Source organism: Gracilinanus agilis, chromosome 1, assembly GCF_016433145.1.
Source record: "Gracilinanus agilis isolate LMUSP501 chromosome 1, AgileGrace, whole genome shotgun sequence".
Classification (NCBI taxonomy): domain Eukaryota; kingdom Metazoa; phylum Chordata; class Mammalia; order Didelphimorphia; family Didelphidae; genus Gracilinanus; species Gracilinanus agilis.
The window spans coordinates 82,585,881-82,590,723 of NC_058130.1; the positions used below are offsets into that span (position 1 = coordinate 82,585,881).

Here is a 4,843-nt window from a genome sequence, read left to right on the forward strand (position 1 = left end):
GGGTGAGATTTGATCGCAAACTTTCCAGACTCCACCTTAATTCTAAATCTACCACATTATACTTTATTTCATTATATAGAATTGTTCTTGTTATATGTATATCAATATACCTCCCAGATTCTCTCTTTTAAAATGATTTGTATAGTTCACAACTTTAGTGATAAATATACTACCCATGAGACAAGGAATATTCATTTTTCATTTACTCAGAAATTTAGAAGTTAGTTTTGTAATATAACTCCAAGCTCATCAAAGACTTTGGTTATTTTAGTGACTCAGATAAACATGGTGAGTTATGGTCTTTTCATTATAGACTCATGGGAAGTCCATAAATTAAATGAGAGCTAATAAAAATGAGCTCATCACTACCCAGAAGAAGTAGATAAGCTTGGACAGATAAAATGACAAATGGCCTAAATCTTCACTTGAAACTCAAATTGAACTGAATATGAACCCTGTGGGGTTTGGATTCACTTTCCCTGATTATTTTTCATTTTTGCATCTCAATGCTTCCTGTTTCTAGCCAGACCTAAAAGTGCCAGAGGATTACAGAAACAAAAGGTTATTCTTGGTAGCTTTCAAAGTCAAAGATGAAGTTAGAAGTACCGGGAAAGTTGGTTTACAGATGGTTAAGATAATTTTTTTGGGAGACTCTTCTCTCCCCTAGCAGTTTGCATGAGTATGTAAAATAGTACACACTTTAAAATTTTAAGTGTTTTATGATTCACTCATCACAAAATATGCTATTTTAATCTTATTTATCAACAGATTTCTGGAGAGATTCCTCTGTTTAAAAAGAAAAGCCAACTTTATTATTATTTTAAAAGATAAAGATTTACTTTTAATATTATGCCAATAGCAAAATCATTTACTTTGGTGAGTTTAGAACACACACACACTCACAAAGTTTAAGTATATATACTTACAATTTACATTTGGCTTCCATCTACTTTATCTTTTGTGATCCCTTTTATCCCTTATCTATTTAAAATTTTTCCTCTAGCTGTATTTATGAAAAAATACTTGCATAGATCTATTCTCCCATTGTTTATTTTTCTAATGTAGCCCTTTATATTTACGTCAAATACTCATATGAAAAGACAGCTTTTCTATTTGTCATCAGCTCATTTCAAATATTAATTCTTGCCACAAATAACTTATTTTCTTTAGTTTATTGAACAGTAGGTTATGGATATGCTTTTTTCTTAGTCTTGGTTATCAAGTATGCTCCATCAATTGACTTTTCTGTTCCGATGCCAGTATCAAAAATGATTTGATAGTTACTACTTTATAATTTAATTTGAGATCTAGAAATGTTATCCTCATTTTTGGTTTTTTTTTCTCATCACATATGTTTATATATTTGCCCATTTTCCTCCCTTTGAAAAAAATCTAATATTTCTCTACCTTTGGTCCCAAGAAACCTGTCCTCTTCTGCAAGTCCTCATCAAGATCACACTGCCTAAGAAGTCACATCTTCAAATTTTTTACCTAAATGTTGTCTAGATTCAAAGGCATGGAAAACAATTAGATGATGAGGATATATTTATGACTCCATAATACACGCACTTATCCTGTGCTGAACTCCCTGGGATTATTACTTTACTATTGTAAATAATAGCAATGTTTGCCTTTCTCTTGCAATAAAAAAAAAGATCCCAAAAGTTAACTTTTGGAAGAAAAAAATAAGCAAAGTAAGTTAAATATTTCTGCATTCTATCAATATAATGTTATGATTGTCCCAACCTCCCAATTAGACACCCTATCCTATTTCATTTTATTTTTTTTAAACATAGCTAAAAACAACCAAACCCACTTAAAGAAATAAAACCATTCCACAAAACCTGCCCTTATTCATGTCATACCTTTTTTCCTTGACGCCAAGTTTTAGGGTTTCATCATTCTCCTTAAGCCATACACACACACACACACACACACACACACACACACACACACACACACTCACACATGCACACATGCAAACACACACATACACACATATATTCAGTTTTAACCTATCACTAACAAAATTTGATGAAATTTCCTCAACCACTCCTTATTATCAGCACTCCCATTACTCTACTTTGTTGTTCAATTTCAGTTGTGTCCATCACTTCATAATCGTCTTTTAGGATTTTCTTGGCAAATATGCTGGAGTGGTCTGTCATTTCCTTCTTCAATTCATTTTTTTTGAAAACGATGTAAGTTTATTTCAATGAAAAACTCAAGTTTACAATAATTTAGTAAACTAGAAGTGAACACTTCATTCCTATCCCATGACATTTATGAAAACACCCTGTCAGTAAATAAATATCTGTGAACAGATTAAGGTAAGGCAGACTGGATGATAAAATCACCTCTGCTGTTCACATCCCTGCATGTGACTCACACAAAATGAGTGAAAACCTACACTGGGAAACAGACTAAACAACTACTGAATATCATCCTAATCATTCAACGAGCCCAATGGCAAATACTTATTTTGTCCTCACTCCACAGTGGGCAGCAAAACCTACTAACAGACATCAACTGTAACTCCACCTTTTGCTGAAGAGGGTTGGATAGAAGCACTTGTTAAATTTGCATTGTGAATCACAACTATAAAAAATGGCTTTAAGTATTCCACAGAACCACCATTTATAAAGTGCTACTATCATCGTCGTGCTACTGCTTTCTGTCTTGGTTGTGGCCACCGTCTATGGCGAAGGGACAGGAGTACCCCTACTGCCAATCCCACCATTTCTAAACCTGAGAGAACTGTCCAGCATACAAAGAACCAATTTCACAAACCTACTGGTAAACAAATACATTCATATAAGTGGAACCTCAGGATGTCAGAGTGATACTTTTGGTCTTTTTAAAAAAAAGTCCACACTGCAACCTCCTAAACACTGGTGTGTGCATTTCACAATGAAGAACAGTGGCATCGCAGTGCTAAAGAATGAGGGCAGCATCACTGGTGAGAGGAGCATGCGAGCATTTGTTGAACGGGCTGCCTCCATCACAGCATTGGACTCTGTCTTCAGGATCCATCTCATTGCTGCCAGGAGGAGGAGGAATAGATAGAATATCCAGCCCATCCACTTGAGGCATTGGGTGCATGACCACCAGCTGGTCCTGGGGAATATCTGTGGCAGCCACTGTGAGATTTGTGATGGACTTACTTTTTACACACTGAAAGTCCACGTGCCAACATTTTCCTTCCTCCTTCTCCCAGGACATACGAATAAATGATCTTTGGACATAGTTGTAGATTACTTCTGGGCACCCACCAGGCCTTTTCTTGACTTTCTCTTTGTAAATGGGATACCCTTCTATACCCAATCGAATCTTATTAAGACCTCACTCCTTCAAAACAGATTTGGCCACATCTCTATTTTTGATGTATTTGAAAAATCTATACAACTTTGTGCTATAAATAATCTGTGAATATTCTTCTCCCATCCGTGGTGGGTATTCTTCATCCCAATAGACCACATCATCATCTGTGAGTACTACTATATGGCACTCTATTTCACCACTCTGGGCACTGGCCACCATAAGAGGGAGGATCGTTTCCTCTAAATAAAACTGAAATTGTCTACGAGCACCATCATTTGATAATTCATGCATGAGGGCACTGAGATCTCTACATTTTATAGTACTATATTCAAAAGAGATACAAAGATAGTCAAACGCTTCTCTTAGCTCGGGAATAGAGACGCCATCAGGACAACGAACTATTCCAGTCTTGTAGTAATCCAAGATAGCTCAAAATACAGTAGAACCAATTCCCTCTGCTACTTCATACTCTCCTTTCTCATTAGGGCGTGTTCTCTGCCAGATCCAAACATCCTGCCCAACATTGTATTTGGCTGTGCAGTAAAAATAGATGGATCTACAACAAATCTAGTATTATCCACGATTAGTGTTACTCTTTCAGATGTTCTTATACTCTGAGCTCCCTCTTTTGCATTCTCATATACAAATATCATTTCCCCAGATGTCTTACAACCACCATCTGAACTTGACTGACTACTGTTTCAGCTGTTGTTCCCAATACTGCTACTGGAACCATTGGGAGAAGCTTTTTGAGGACGAGGACTGCTTGGGCGGGAAGAACTATGATCGTTTTCTCATTCAATGTGATGCTGCCGCGGGGAAGAAGTAACATTTCTAATATTTGGAGTGAGTTGTGACTCTGCTCTTTCATGAGATGAGTCACGTGATCTGTCGTTTGACCTTCTATCTCGGGATCTCTCATGTCCACCACTAGCACCATGTAAGCTCATTTTGGTGTGGTCCACTCCTTGTTTAGCAACACGAGAGGGAGTACCATGTGACAATTCAGAGGGAAGCTGCCTGAGGACTTGGCCGAGATCCTTCACCACCAAGTTCAAAGCGCTGAACTGCCTCAACAGGAAGTTACCATTATACATAAAGAGATAGCATCTTTTGTCCTCCAACTCATTTTATATATGTTGAAGCTGAGGCAAAAAGGTTAAGTGACTTGCTCAGGATCACACAGCTAAAAAGTGTCTGAAACCAGATTTGAACTCTTGAAGATCAGTCTTCTGACTCTGACTCAGTTACCTTACATTAAATAATTACTTTCATTATTTATCATTGGGATTATTAAAATTTTTGACTTTATAATAATGTTTCTTTTCGTTCCAGTAAATCCTTAGTATCACCAACAACAAAAAAATTTATTCAAAGTAACTTTACCTTAGTTCCTTAATTAAAAGTTTTTATAGTTTTCCATTACCTAACAAGCAAAATATATTACTTTACCAAGAATTCAAAGCCCTTCACAATATGCCTTCACCTAACTTTCTAGAGTGACTTCACATTTCTCTCTTTC

The 4,843-nt window shown here is 36.3% G+C and overlaps 1 pseudogene; it reads right to left on the reverse strand.

Moving 5' to 3' along the window:
- Positions 1-2,934: 2,934 nt before the first annotated feature.
- LOC123247560 lies at positions 2,935-4,307 on the reverse strand (annotated as a pseudogene).
- Between the last annotated feature and the right edge of the window lie 536 nt (positions 4,308-4,843).